Here is a 17356-nt window from a genome sequence, read left to right as displayed (position 1 = left end):
AACCCTATATGACCCCAATATAACCCATATATAACCCTATATTACCCCCTATATAAACCCTATATAGCCCTATACAGTATAACCCTATATAACCATATACAGTATAACCCCTATATAAACACTATAGAACCCTATACAATATAACCCCCTATATAAACCCTATATAAACCTATAGGGTATAACCAATATATAACCCTATACAGTATAACCCCTATATAAACCCTATATAACCCTATACAGTATAACCCCCTATATAACCCAATACAGTATAACCCCTATATAACCCCTATATAACCCTATACAGTATAGCCCCTATATAAACCCTATATAACCCTATACAGTATAACCCCTATATAACCTCAATATAACCCTATACAGTATAACCCCTATATAACCCTATACAGTATAACCCATATATAATCTTATATAACCCTATATGACCCCAATATAACCCATATATAACCCTATATAACCCCCTATATAAACCCTATATAGCCCTATACAGTATAACCCTATATAACCCTATACAGTATAACCCCTATATAAACCCTATAGAACCCTATACAATATAACCCCCTATATAAACCCTATATAAACCTATAGGGTATAACCCCTATATAACCCCTATATAACCCTATATAATCCTATACAGTGTAACCCCTATATAAACCCTATATAACCCTATACAGTATAACCCCCTATATAACCCTATACAGTATAACCCCTATATAACCCCTATATAACCCTATACAGTATAACCCCTATATAAACCCTATATAACCCTATACAGTATAACCCCTATATAACCCCTATAAAACCCTATACAGTATAACCCCTATATAAACCCTATACAGTATAACCAATATATAAACCCTATATAACCCTATACAGTATAACCCCCTATATAACCCTATACATTATAACCCCCTATATAACCCATATATAACCCCTATATAACCCTATACAGTATAACCCCTATATAAACCCTATATAACCCTATACAGTATAACCCCCTATATAACCCTATACAGTATAACCCCTATATAACCCCTATATAACCCTATACAGTATAACCCCTATATAACCCTATACAGTATAACCCCTATATAAACCCTATATAACCCTATACAGTATAACCCCTATATAACCCTATACAGTATAACCCCTATATAAACCCTATACAGTATAACCCCTATATAAACCCTATATAACCCTATACAGTATAACCCATATATAAACCTTATATAACCCTATATGACTCCAATATAACCCATGTATAACCCTATACAGTATAACCCCCTATATAAACCCTATATAGCCCTATACAGTATAACCCTATATAACCCTATATAGTATAATCCCTATATAACCCTATACAGTATAACCCCTATATAAACCCTATATAACCCTATACAATATAACCCCCTATATAACCCAATACAGTATAACCCCTATATAACCCCTATATAACCCTATACAGTATAACCCATATATAATCTTATATAACCCTATATGACCCCAATATAACCCATATATAACCCTATATAACCCCCTATATAAACCCTATATAGCCCTATACAGTATAACCCTATATAACCCTATACAATATAACCCCCTATATAAACCCTATACAGTATAACCCCTATATAAACCCTATAGAACCCTATACAATATACCCCCCTATATAAACCCTATATAAACCTATAGGGTATAACCCCTATATAACCTCTATATAACCCTATACAGTATAACCCCTATATAAACCCTATATAACCCTATACAGTATAAGCCCCTATATAACCCAATACAGTATAACCCCTATATAACCCCTATATAACCCTATACAGTATAGCCCCTATATAAACCCTATATAACCCTATACAGTATAACCCCTATATAACCTCTATATAACCCTATACAGTATAACCCCTATATAACCCTATACAGTATAACCCATATATAATCTTACATAACCCTATATGACCCCAATATAACCCATATATAACCCTATATAACCCCCTATATAAACCCTATATAGCCCTATACAGTATAACCCTATATAACCCTATACAGTATAACCCCTATATAAACCCTATAGAACCCTATACAATATAATCCCCTATATAAACACTATATAAACCTATAGGGTATAACCCCTATATAACCCCTATATAACCCCTATATAACCCTATACAGTATGACCCCTATATAAACCCTATATAACCCTATACAGTATAACCCCTATATAACCCCTATAAACCCTATACAGTATAACCCTATATAAACCCTATACAGTATAACCAATATATAAACCCTATATAACCCTATACAGTATAACCCCTATATAAACCCTATATAACCCTATACAGTATAACCCCTATATAACCCTATACAGTATAACCAATATATACCCTATATAACCCTATACAGTATAACCCCTATATAACCCTATACAGTATAACCCCTATATAACCCTATATAACCCCCTATATAACCCCTATATAACCCCTATATAACCCCTATACAGTATAACCCTATACAGTATAACCCTATATAAACCCTATACAGTATAACCCCTATATAAACCCTATATAACCCCTATATAACCCCTATATTACCCCTATATTACCCCTATATTACCCCTATATTACCCCTATATTACCCCTATATTACCCCTATATTACCCCTATATTACCCCTATATTACCCCTATATTACCCCTATATAACCCTATACAGTATAAACCCTATATAACCCTTTTTTTCCCTTTTTTTTAACCTTCATTTTACTAGGAACAGTGGGTTAACTGCCTGTTCAGGGGCAGAATGACATATTTGTACCTTGTCAGCTCGGTGGTTTGAACTTGCAACCTTCCGGTTACTAGTCCAACGCTCTAACCACTAGGCTACCCTGCCGCCCTATACAATATAACCCCCATATAACCCTATACAGTACAACCCATGTATAACCCTATACGGGTATAACCCCTATATAAACCTATACAGTATAACCCCTATATATACCCTATATAACCCTATACAGTATAACCCTATATAAACCCTATAGAACCCTATACAATATAACCCCTATATAAACCCTATATAAACCCTATACAGTATAACCCCTATATAACCCCTATATAACCCTATACAGTATAACCCTATATAAACCCTATAGAACCCTATACAATATAACCCCTATATAAACCCTATAGAACCCTATACAATATAACCCCTATATAAACCTATACAGTATAACCCCTATATAACCCTATACAGTATAACCCCTATATAAACCCTATATAACCCTATACAGTATAAGCCCCTATATAACCCAATACAGTATAACCCTATATAACCCCTATATAACCCTATACAGTATAGCCCCTATATAAACCCTATATAACCCTATACAGTATAACCCCTATATAACCTCTATATAACCCTATACAGTATAACCCCTATATAACCCTATACAGTATAACCCATATATAATCTTACATAACCCTATATGACCCCAATATAACCCATATATAACCCTATATAACCCCCTATATAAACCCTATATAGCCCTATACAGTATAACCCTATATAACCCTATACAGTATAACCCCTATATAAACCCTATAGAACCCTATACAATATAATCCCCTATATAAACACTATATAAACCTATAGGGTATAACCCCTATATAACCCCTATATAACCCCTATATAACCCTATACAGTATGACCCCTATATAAACCCTATATAACCCTATACAGTATAACCCCTATATAACCCCTATAAAACCCTATACAGTATAACCCCTATATAAACCCTATACAGTATAACCAATATATAAACCCTATATAACCCTATACAGTATAACCCCTATATAAACCCTATATAACCCTATACAGTATAACCCCTATATAACCCTATACAGTATAACCCTATACAGTATAACCAATATATACCCTATATAACCCCTATACAGTATAACCCCTATATAAACCCTATACAGTATAACCCCTATATAAACCCTATATAACCCCTATATAACCCCTATATTACCCCTATATTACCCCTATATTACCCCTATATAACCCCTATACAGTATAACCCCTATATTACCCCTATATAAACCCTATATACCCCTATTACCCCCCCTATATTACCCCTATATTACCCCTATATTACCCCTATTTTACCCCTATATTACCCCCCCTATATTACCCCTATATTACCCCTATATAACCCTATACAGTATAAACCCTATATAACCCTTTTTTTCCCTTTTTTTTAACCTTCATTTTACTAGGAACAGTGGGTTAACTGCCTGTTCAGGGGCAGAATGACATATTTGTACCTTGTCAGCTCGGTGGTTTGAACTTGCAACCTTCCGGTTACTAGTCCAACGCTCTAACCACTAGGCTACCCTGCCGCCCCTATACAATATAACCCCCCATATAACCCTATACAGTACAACCCATGTATAACCCTATACGGGTATAACCCCCTATATAAACCTATACAGTATAACCCCCTATATATACCCTATATAACCCTATACAGTATAACCCCTATATAAACCCTATAGAACCCTATACAATATAACCCCCTATATAAACCCTATATAAACCCTATACAGTATAACCCCTATATAACCCCTATATAACCCTATACAGTATAACCCCTATATAAACCCTATAGAACCCTATACAATATAACCCCCTATATAAACCCTATAGAACCCTATACAATATAACCCCCTATATAAACCTATACAGTATAACCCCCTATATAACCCTATACAGTATAACCCCTATATAAACCCTATAGAACCCTATACAATATAACCCCCTATATAAACCCTATATAAACCCTATACAGTATAACCCCTATATAAACCCTATAGAACCCTATACAATATAACCCCCTATATAAACCCTATATAACCCTATACAGTATAACCCCTGTATAAACCCTATACAGTATAACCTCTATTTAAACCCTATATAACCCTATATGACCCCAATATAACCCATATATAACCCCGACTTAACCTATATAGCCTGATCAGAGGAACGTTTTTAAGCATCAAAGCAGGGGAAACTCCATCATCGTGGCTGCCTTAGGGCAGAGCCACTAACAACAGGCAGCTTTACAGCGGCTGGATACCAGGATCTGTATCCCCAATGACACCCTATTCAGTGCACTACTTTCGGCCAGCACCCTATTGGACTCTCTATGGGCCCTGGTCAAAAAGTAGCGCACTATGTAGGGAATAGGGTGTTATATAGGCCCAGGACCTGGCTAATGTGAAACGGAACCTACTAGGGGCTGTTAGATGGACGGGATATACTGGACAAGACAGGGGGGCACTAATGGAGACCAGAGAAACACACACACACACACACACACACACACACACACACACACACACACACACACACACACACACACACACACACACACACACACACACACACACACACACAGACAGGCTTTTAAGAACCCTCCGCTCTGCATGATGCTGCTCAGAGAGCCCAGACACTGTTGACTGATGGAGGAGGTCATTAAGAGTCCCAATGTTTTGTTCCAGCTTCTAATCGTACAATAACACCCTCGCACTCTTTTATCTCCCTGTTCTTACTGTTCAAATACATCTCAACGGGAGAAAAACACCAGGGTAAAACAGAGTTAAGTAAAACGATGGGGCGAAGTTGAGCTCACTGCTACGCCCCGTCCCAAATGGGACCCTATTCACTATGTAGCGTACTACTGTTGAGCAGGGCCACTAGTGTACATATATTTTTTGATACTTTATTTAACTAGGAAAGACAATTAATTAAGAACAAATTCTCCTACCGGGGAACAATGTGTTAACTGCATTGTTCGGGGCAGATTTTTACCTTGTCAGCTCCGGGATACAATACAGCAACCTTTCAGTTACTGACCCAAAGGTCTAACCACTAGGAGACCTGCCGCCCTACCACTAGGAGACCTCTCACCACACCACTAGGCCACCTCCCACCACACCACTAGGAGACCTGCCACCCTACCACTAGGAGACCTGCCGCCCTACCACTAGACCACCTCTAACCACTAGGAGACCTGCCGCCCTACCACTAGACCACCTCTAACCACTAGGAGACCTGCCGCCCTACCACTAGGCCACCTCCCACCACACCACTAGGCCACCTCCCACCACACCACTAGGCCACCTCCCACCACACCACTAGGAGACCTCCCACCACACCACTAGACCACCTCTCACCACTAGGCCACCTCCCACCACACCACTAGGCCACCTCCCACCACACCACTAGGCCACCTCCCACCACACCACTAGGAGACCTCCCACCACACCACTAGACCACCTCTCACCACTAGGCCACCTCCCACCACACCACTAGGCCACCTCCCACCACACCACTAGGAGACCTCCCACCACACCACTAGACCACCTCTAACCACTAGGAGACCTGCCGCCCTACCACTAGGCCACCTCCCACCACACCACTAGGCCACCTCCCACCACACCACTAGGCCACCTCCCACCACACCACTAGGAGACCTCCCACCACACCACTAGACCACCTCTCACCACTAGGCCACCTCCCACCACACCACTAGGCCACCTCCCACCACACCACTAGGCCACCTCCCACCACACCACTAGGAGACCTCCCACCACACCACTAGACCACCTCTCACCACTAGGCCACCTCCCACCACACCACTAGGCCACCTCCCACCACACCACTAGGAGACCTCCCACCACACCACTAGACCACCTCTAACCACTAGGAGACCTGCCGCCCTACCACTAGGCCACCTCCCACCACACCACTAGGAGACCTCCCACCACACCACTAGGCCACCTCCCACCACACCACTAGGAGACCTCCCACCACACCACTAGACCACCTCTCACCACTAGGCCACCTCCCACCACACCACTAGGCCACCTCCCACCACACCACTAGGAGACCTCCCACCACACCACTAGGCCACCTCCCACCACACCACTAGGAGACCTCCCACCACACCACTAGACCACCTCTCACCACTAGGCCACCTCCCACCACACCACTAGGCCACCTCCCACCACACCACTAGGCCACCTCCCACCACACCACTAGGAGACCTCCCACCACACCACTAGAGGACCTCCCACCACACCACTAGACCACCTCTCACCACTAGGCCACCTCCCACCACACCACTAGGCCACCTCCCACCACACCACTAGGCCACCTCCCACCACACCACTAGGCCACATCTCACCACACCACTAGGCCACCTCCCACCACACCACTAGGAGACCTGCCGCCCTACCACTAGGAGACCTGCCACCCTACCACTAGGAGACCTGCCACCACACCACTAGGCCACCTCCCACCACACCACTAGGCCACCTCCCACCACACCACTAGGCCACCTCTCACCACACCACTAGGCCACCTCCCACCACACCACTAGGAGACCTGCCACCCTACCACTAGGAGACCTGCCACCCTACCACTAGGAGACCTGCCGCCCTACCACTAGGAGACCTGCCACCACACCACTAGGAGACCTGCCACCACACCACTAGGAGACCTGCCGCCCTACCACTAGGCCACCTCCCACCACACCACTAGGAGACCTGCCGCCCTACCACTAGGCCACCTCCCACCACACCACTAGGAGACCTCCCACCACACCACTAGGCCACCTCCCACCACACCACTAGGAGACCTCCCACCACACCACTAGACCACCTCTCACCACTAGGCCACCTCCCACCACACCACTAGGCCACCTCCCACCACACCACTAGGAGACCTCCCACCACACCACTAGGCCACCTCCCACCACACCACTAGGAGACCTCCCACCACACCACTAGACCACCTCTCACCACTAGGCCACCTCCCACCACACCACTAGGCCACCTCCCACCACACCACTAGGCCACCTCCCACCACACCACTAGGAGACCTCCCACCACACCACTAGACCACCTCTCACCACTAGGCCACCTCCCACCACACCACTAGACCACCTCTCACCACTAGGCCACCTCCCACCACACCACTAGGCCACCTCCCACCACACCACTAGGCCACCTCCCACCACACCACTAGGCCACCTCTCACCACACCACTAGGCCACCTCCCACCACACCACTAGGAGACCTGCCGCCCTACCACTAGGAGACCTGCCACCCTACCACTAGGAGACCTGCCACCACACCACTAGGCCACCTCCCACCACACCACTAGGCCACCTCCCACCACACCACTAGGCCACCTCTCACCACACCACTAGGCCACCTCCCACCACACCACTAGGAGACCTGCCACCCTACAACTAGGAGACCTGCCACCCTACCACTAGGAGACCTGCCGCCCTACCACTAGGAGACCTGCCACCACACCACTAGGAGACCTGCCACCCTACCACTAGGAGACCTGCCACCACACCACTAGGAGACCTGCCGCCCTACCACTAGGCCACCTCCCACCACACCACTAGGAGACCTGCCGCCCTACCACTAGGCCACCTCCCACCACACCACTAGGAGACCTGCCGCCCTACCACTAGGCCACCTCCCACCACACCACTAGGCCACCTCCCACCACACCACTAGGCCACCTCCCACCACACCACTAGGCCACCTCCCACCACACCACTAGGCCACCTCCCACCACACCACTAGGCCACCTCCCACCATACCACTAGCCTACACTTGATCTTAGCAAAAACAACCAGAAGGGATTGCTGCTAAATTCTCTAACTGTGAGGAAACCCAAGCATCTGCAAACCATCCTAGCTAAAACACTTTTCCCGAAATAGAGAAAAGAGCAATGGCAACAACAACAAAAAGCTTTTGTTGAACAGGGGTTGTTCTCAACTAGCCTACCTGGTTAAATGAAGGTGTTCTCAACTAGCCTACCTGGTTAAATAAAGGTGTTTTCAACTAGCCTACCTGGTTAAATAAATGTGTTCTCAACTAGCCTACCTGGTTAAATAAAGGTGTTCTCAACTAGCCTACCTGGTTAAATGAAGGTGTTCTCAACTAGCCTACCTGGTTAAATAAATGTGTTCTCAACTAGCCTACCTGGTTAAATAAAGGTGTTCTCAACTAGCCTACCTGGTTAAATGAAGGTGTTCTCAACTAGCCTACCTGGTTAAATAAAGGTGTTCTCAACTAGCCTACCTGGTTAAATAAAGGTGTTCTCAACTAGCCTACCTGGTTAAATAAAGGTGTTCTCAACTAGCCTACCTGGTTAAATAAAGGTGTTCTCAACTAGCCTACCTGGTTAAATAAAGGTGTTCTCAACTAGCCTACCTGGTTAAATAAAGGTGTTCTCAACTAGCCTACCTGGTTAAATAAAGGTGTTCTCAACTAGCCTACCTGGTTAAATAAAGGTGTTCTCAACTAGCCTACCTGGTTAAATAAAGGTGTTCTCAACTAGCCTACCTGGTTAAATAAAGGTGTTCTCAACTAGCCTACCTGGTTAAATAAAGGTGTTCTCAACTAGCCTACCTGGTTAAATAAAGGTGTTCTCAACTAGCCTACCTGGTTAAATGAAGGTGTTCTCAACTAGCCTACCTGGTTAAATAAAGGTGTTCTCGACTAGCCTACCTGGTTAAATAAAGGTGTTCTCAACTAGCCTACCTGGTTAAATAAAGGTGTTCTCGACTAGCCTATCTGGTTAAATAAAGGTGTTCTCAACTAGCCTACCTGGTTAAATAAAGGTGTTCTCAACTAGCCTACCTGGTTAAATGAAGGTGTTCTCAACTAGCCTACCTGGTTAAATAAAGGTGTTCTCAACTAGCCTACCTGGTTAAATAAAGGTGTTCTCAACTAGCCTACCTGGTTAAATAAAGGTGTTCTCAACTAGCCTACCTGGTTAAATAAAGGTGTTCTCAACTAGCCTACCTGGTTAAATAAAGGTGTTCTCAACTAGCCTACCTGGTTAAATGAAGGTGTTCTCAACTAGCCTACCTGGTTAAATAAAGGTGTTCTCAACTAGCCTACCTGGTTAAATAAAGGTGTTCTCAACTAGCCTACCTGGTTAAATAAAGGTGTTCTCAACTAGCCTACCTGGTTAAATAAAGGTGTTCTCAACTAGCCTACCTGGTTAAATAAAGGTGTTCTCAACTAGCCTACCTGGTTAAATAAAGGTGTTCTCAACTAGCCTACCTGGTTAAATAAAGGTGTTCTCAACTAGCCTACCTGGTTAAATAAATGTGTTCTCAACTAGCCTACCTGGTTAAATAAAGGTGTTCTCAACTAGCCTACCTGGTTAAATAAAGGTGTTCTCAACTAGCCTACCTGGTTAAATAAAGGTGTTCTCAACTAGCCTACCTGGTTAAATAAAGGTGTTCTCAACTAGCCTACCTGGTTAAATAAAGGTGTTCTCAACTAGCCTACCCGGTTAAATATAGGTGTTCTCAACTAGCCTACCTGGTTAAATAAAGGTGTTCTCAACTAGCCTACCTGGTTAAATAAAGGTGTTCTCAACTAGCCTACCTGGTTAAATAAAGGTGTTCTCAACTAGCCTACCTGGTTAAATAAAGGTGTTCTCAACTAGCCTACCTGGTTAAATAAAGGTGTTCTCAACTAGCCTACCTGGTTAAATAAAGGTGTTCTCAACTAGCCTACCTGGTTAAATAAAGGTGTTATCAACTAGCCTACCTGGTTAAATAAAGGTGTTCTCAACTAGCCTACCTGGTTAAATAAAGGTGAAATAAAACAATAATAAAAGTGATGTAATACGCTCTAAAGTGATGTCATGTTAGTCACATCACACCTAATCTCGTTCTCTGACACTTCCGCCCAAATACACGGAAGGTCTGATGGACCGACACATCAAACTTGACCTTCATTAGTTATGGTTAGGTGAAAAACCACATTTTAAGAAGATAAATTGTGGACATGAGCAGGGTTTAGTAATAATGACAAATACTTTACTCAGTAAATGACAAAATATACACTTACCTTGATGAAAGTCCCCAAAATAAATAAACACTTACCTTGATGAAAGCCCCCAAACTAAAGAAACACTTATCTTGATGAAAGCCCCCAACCTAAAGAAACACTTATCTTGATGAAAGCCCCCAACCTAAAGAAACACTTATCTTGATGAAAGCCCCCAAACTAAAGAAACACTTATCTTGATGAAAGCCCCCAAACTAAAGAAATTAAAAGTGTCTTTCTTCTGGAACCAAGTTGCATCTTCCTCCGTACAGAAACATGCACACAATGAAAAGGAGCAATACCGCATGGTCCTGGGCCCGGTCAGGTCTTTAACCTCACACTATAACGAGCCATACCGCATGGTCCTGGGCCCGGTCAGGTCTTTAACCTCACACTATAACGAGCAATACCGCATGGTCCTGGGCCCGGTCAGGTCTTTAACCTCACACTATAACGAGCCATACCGCATGGACCTGGGCCCGGTCAGGTCTTTAACCTCACACTATAACGAGCAATACCGCATGGTCCTGGGCCCGGTCAGGTCTTTAACCTCACAATATAACGAGCCATACCGCATGGACCTGGGCCCGGTCAGGTCTTTAACCTCACACTATAACGAGCCATACCGCATGGTCCTGGGCCCGGTCAGGTCTTTAACCTCACACTATAACGAGCAATACCGCATGGTCCTGGGCCCGGTCAGGTCTTTAACCTCACACTATAACGAGCCATACCGCATGGACCTGGGCCCGGTCAGGTCTTTAACCTCACACTATAACGAGCCATACCGCATGGTCCTGGGCCCGGTCAGGTCTTTAACCTCACACTATAACGAGCCATACCGCATGGTCCTGGGCCCGGTCAGGTCTTTAACCTCACACTATAACGAGCAATACCGCATGGTCCTGGGCCCGGTCAGGTCTTTAACCTCACACTATAACGAGCCATACCGTGTGGTACTGGGCCCGCATCACAATATAACGAGCCATACAGTGTGGTACTGGGCCCGCATCACAATATAACGAGCCATACAGTGTGGTACTGGGCCCGCATCACACTATAACGAGCCATACAGTGTGGTACTGGGCCCGCATCACAATATAACGAGCCATACAGTGTGGTACTGGGCCCGCATCACACTATAACAAGCCATACAGTGTGGTACTGGGCCCGCATCACAATTTAACGAGCCATACAGTGTGGTACTGGGCCCGCATCACAATATAACGAGCCATACAGTGTGGTACTGGGCCCGCATCACAATATAACGAGCCATACAGTGTGGTACTGGGCCCGCATCACAATATAACGAGCCATACAGTGTGGTACTGGGCCCGCATCACAATATAACGAGCCATACAGTGTGGTACTGGGCCCGCATCACAATATAACAGTGTGGTACTGGGCCCGCATCACAATTTAACAGCCATACAGTGTGGTACTGGGCCCGCATCACAATATAACGAGCCATACAGTGTGGTACTGGGCCCGCATCACAATTTAACAAGCCATACAGTGTGGTACTGGGCCCGCATCACAATATAACGAGCCATACCGTGTGGTACTGGGCCCGCATCACACTATAACGAGCCATACCGTGTGGTACTGGGCCCAGGCAGGTCTTTAACCTCACAATATAACGAGCAATACCGTGTGGTACTGGGCCCGCATCACAATTTAACGAGCCATACCGTGTGGTACTGGGCCCGCATCACAATTTAACGAGCCATACCGTGTGGTACTGGGCCCGCATCACAATTTAACGAGACATACCGTGTGGTGCTGGGCCCAGTCAGGTCTTCCACCCCCCCCATTATAGCAGGTTCTAATCAAGCCCTGGTCTCCATGGGAACAGAAGAGGAATACCTGGTGAGGTAGTCTCAGGTTGGAAATCATCTTGGTTCTGACACACACACACACACCTTTACTGCTTTACTCTACTGTATTTAGTCAATGCCACTATTTAGTCAATGCCACTCTGACATTGCTCAATCCAATATTTATTTATTTCTTAATTCCATTTTTTTACTTTTAGATTAGTGTGTATTGTTGTGAATTGTTAGATACTAACTAGTGCACTGTTGGAGCTAGGAACACAAGCATTTAGTTAGATATTACTACACTGTTGGAGCTAGGAACACACACATTTAGTTAGATATTACTGCACTGTAGGAGCCAGGAACACAAGCATTTAGTTAGATACTACTACACTGTTGGAGCTAGGAACACAAGCATTTAGTTAGATACTACTGCACTGTAGGAGCCAGGAACACAAGCATTTAGTTAGATACTACTACACTGTTGGAGCTAGGAACACAAGCATTTAGTTAGATACTACTGTTGGAGCTAGGAACACAAGCATTTAGTTAGATACTACTGTTGGAGCTAGAAACACAAGCATTTAGTTAGATATTACTGCACTATTGGAGCTAGGAACACAAGCATTTAGTTAGATACTACTACACTGTTGGAGCTAGGAACACAAGCATTTAGTTAGATACTACTGCACTGTTGGAGCTAGGAACACAAGCATTTAGTTAGATACTACTGCACTATTGGAGCTAGGAACACAAGCATTTAGTTAGATACTACTGCACTGTTGGAGCTAGGAACACAAGCATTTAGTTAGATACTACTGCCCTGTTGGAGCTAGGAACACAAGCATTTAGTTAGATATTACTACACTGTTGGAGCTAGGAACACAAGCATTTAGGTAGCTCAGTTGGTAGAGCATGGCGCTTGTAACGCCAGGGTAGTGGGTTCAATTCCCGGGACCACCCATACGTAGAATGTATGCACACATGACTGTAAGTCGCTTTGGATAAAAGCGTCTGCTAAATGGCATATATTATTATTATTATTATTATAGTTAGATACTACTGTTGGAGCTAGGAACACAAGCATTTAGTTATATACTACTGCACTATTATTACACAAGCATTTAGTTAGATACTACTGCACTGTTGGATAGGAACACAAGCATTTAGTTAGATACTACTACTACTGAACACAAGCATTTAGTTAGATACTACTACACTGTTGGAGGAACACAAGCATTTAGTTAGATACTACTGCACTGTTGGAGCTAGGAACACAAGCATTTAGTTAGATACTACTGCACTATTGGAGCTAGGAACACAAGCATTTAGTTAGATACTACTGCACTGTTGGAGCTAGGAACACAAGCATTTAGTTAGATATTACTGCCCTGTTGGAGCTAGGAACACAAGCATTTAGTTAGATATTACTACACTGTTGGAGCTAGGAACACAAGCATTTAGGTAGCTCAGTTGGTAGAGCATGGCGCTTGTAACGCCAGGGTAGTGGGTTCAATTCCCGGGACCACCCATACGTAGAATGTATGCACACATGACTGTAAGTCCCTTTGGATAAAAGCGTCTGCTAAATGGCATATATTATTATTATTATTATTATAGTTAGATACTACTGTTGGAGCTAGGAACACAAGCATTTAGTTATATACTACTGCACTATTGGAGCTAGGATACACAAGCATTTAGTTAGATACTACTGCACTGTTGGAGCTAGGAACACAAGCATTTAGTTAGATACTACTACACTGTTGGAGCTAGGAACACAAGCATTTAGTTAGATACTACTGCACTGTTGGAGCTAGGAACACAAGCATTTAGTTAGATACTACTGCACTATTGGAGCTAGGAACACAAGCATTTAGTTAGATACTACTACACTGTTGGAGCTAGGAACACAAACATTTAGTTAGATACTACTGCACTATTGGAGCTAGGAACACAAGCATTTAGTTAGATACTACTGCACTATTGGAGCTAGGAACACAAGCATTTAGTTAGATACTACTGCACTGTTGAAGCTAGGAACACAAGCATTTAGTTAGATACTACTGCACTGTTGGAGCTAGGAACACAAGCATTTAGTTAGATACTACTGCACTGTTGGAGCTAGGAACACAAGCATTTAGTTAGATACTACTGCACTGTTGTAGCTAGGAACACAAGCATTTAGTTAGATACTACTGCACTGTTGGAGCTAGGAACACAAGCATTTAGTTAGATACTACTACACTGTTGGAGCTAGGAACACAAGCATTTAGTTAGATACTACTACACTGTTGGAGCTAGGAACACAAGCATTTTGCTACACCCGTAATAACGTCTGATAAATATGTGTATGTGACCAATAACATCTGATAAATATGTGTATGTGATCAATAAAATGTCACTTGATTTTGATGTTTTGATTTTAAAGGCAGGTCCATCAACCCATTTAAATACTTCTCACGCTACAGTAACCTGTGGATCACGAGAGAACCTTTTATAGATCAGCAGAATGTTAATAACCACTTTATTAGCACTATTTACTATAGTGTTTACTATTTATTAGCACTATTTACTATAGTGTTTACTATTTATTAGTATTATTTACTATAGTGTTTACTATTTATTAACACTATTTACTATAGTGTTTACTATTTATTAACACTATTTACTATCGTGTTTACTATGTATTAACACTATTTACTATAGTGTTTACTATTTATTAACACTTTTTACTATAGTGTTTACTATTTATTAACACTATTTACTATAGTGTTTACTATTTATTTACACTATTTAGTATAGTGTTTACTATTTATTTACACTATTTAGTATAGTGTTTACTATGTATTAACACTATTTAGTATAGTGTTTACTATGTATTAACACTATTTAGTATAGTGTTTACTATGTATTAACACTATTTACCATAGTGTTTAGTATTTATTAACACCTTGTGTAGCGTCCTGTAATACTGAGTTTGAAGTGACACACCTTCGATCATTCATAACACATCCATAAAGACTTTATATATCACATGACATTGTTCTTAATTTTAAAGTCAGACCCCTTTGGTCATTTTTAACAGAATGCCTTATGTCATGACGCACAACTTACTATAAAGTCAAACACTTTTGATCATTCATAACACATTCATAAAGGCTTTTTTTATTTAACCTTTATGTAAATCAGGCAAGTCAATTAATTACGATGACGGCCTACCCTGGACAAAACCTCCCCCAACCCGGACAACGCTGGGCCAATTGTGCGCCGCCCTTTGGGACTCCCGATCACGGTCAGTTGTGATACAGACCGGGATGAAACCAGGATATGTAGTGACGCCTCTAGCACTGAGATGCAGTGCCCTAGACCCGCTGCGCCACTCGGGAGTATTAACACTTAGGGAATTATCTCTAACAGCTAAAACAATTTAAACAATGTTAAAAATAAAACATTTACTTTTATTTGTACATTTTTAAAACAATACAAATGCAATGAAAAAGTCCAGCAATGTAATGACATTGAACATTACACGGGACTGTGAATAGTGTAGCATGTCCCTGAGCTGTCGGAAGAATGGTTCTTGCCCCTCTTCCTGCTGGAGGTACTGCATGTTGGTTCCAACCTTAAAAGTAACAAAGAAAGTGAGCAGGTCTGTTAGGAAGTGCCTTTGTCACAAGATCTGGATAAGGTCTGTGCTGCGGCAGAAACTCTAAATGGGAAGATGGAGAAACTCCATACAATTCGTATTATTATATTCCATCTTTAATTTACAAATCTCATGAACTGACTATGAGACATGGCTTTAACTATGGGGGATTTGTGTTTTTCTGTGCCTGCTAGCTAGCTATGTTTCGGCTGTGAAGGCACAGAATTTATTTGTAATAATATTTGAGGTAGCTACAGTATGAGATCTAACAACACTTAACTACTACAAACTCATTTAAATTACAATAAATAAAGGTTAACTTACTTGTTTTTCGCTGTCCAGTGGGCATTTGATTTGTGAACTCATCACATGATCAGCGTCTCGTCAGTAACACTAAAAAAGTACTTCTGGGACACGGAATTTAGGACATTTTCAAAATTAAACTCCCCACATAATAGTAGAAACCTGTAAATAAACATTCATGACATACGAAAAATGATTGTCTTAACATTAAAACAATGTATATGGAATACAGATTGATTTAGAGCAATGCATATTCTGGGTACTGCAGTAAAAATTACTGTAGTGAATACTCTGTAGGGTTTGTAGAATATATATATATATATATTTATTTAATATATATATATATACATATGGTGTCATTTCATGGGGCTCTGAATAATATAGTGTGTTGCTGGCCTTTTACTGCACCCATTCCATTGGCAGCTGAATCACATTACATGTCCGCTTACTGCACTACAGAAAACCTGCTAACCAAACAACAGCGCAGGGCATGTTAACTGAATTAAAGGGCAACTACACAAAAAAAAAATCTATGTTTCTTTGAAAAAGTCAACCCTTGATGTGGTTTAAGCATTGTTGTGAACACATAAAATCCCATCTGGTTGTTTTTCTGTTTAAAAAAGTTTGA

Source organism: Oncorhynchus keta, chromosome 8 (assembly GCF_023373465.1).
Source record: "Oncorhynchus keta strain PuntledgeMale-10-30-2019 chromosome 8, Oket_V2, whole genome shotgun sequence".
NCBI lineage: Eukaryota > Metazoa > Chordata > Actinopteri > Salmoniformes > Salmonidae > Oncorhynchus > Oncorhynchus keta.
This window is presented reverse-complemented; position numbering follows the sequence as displayed.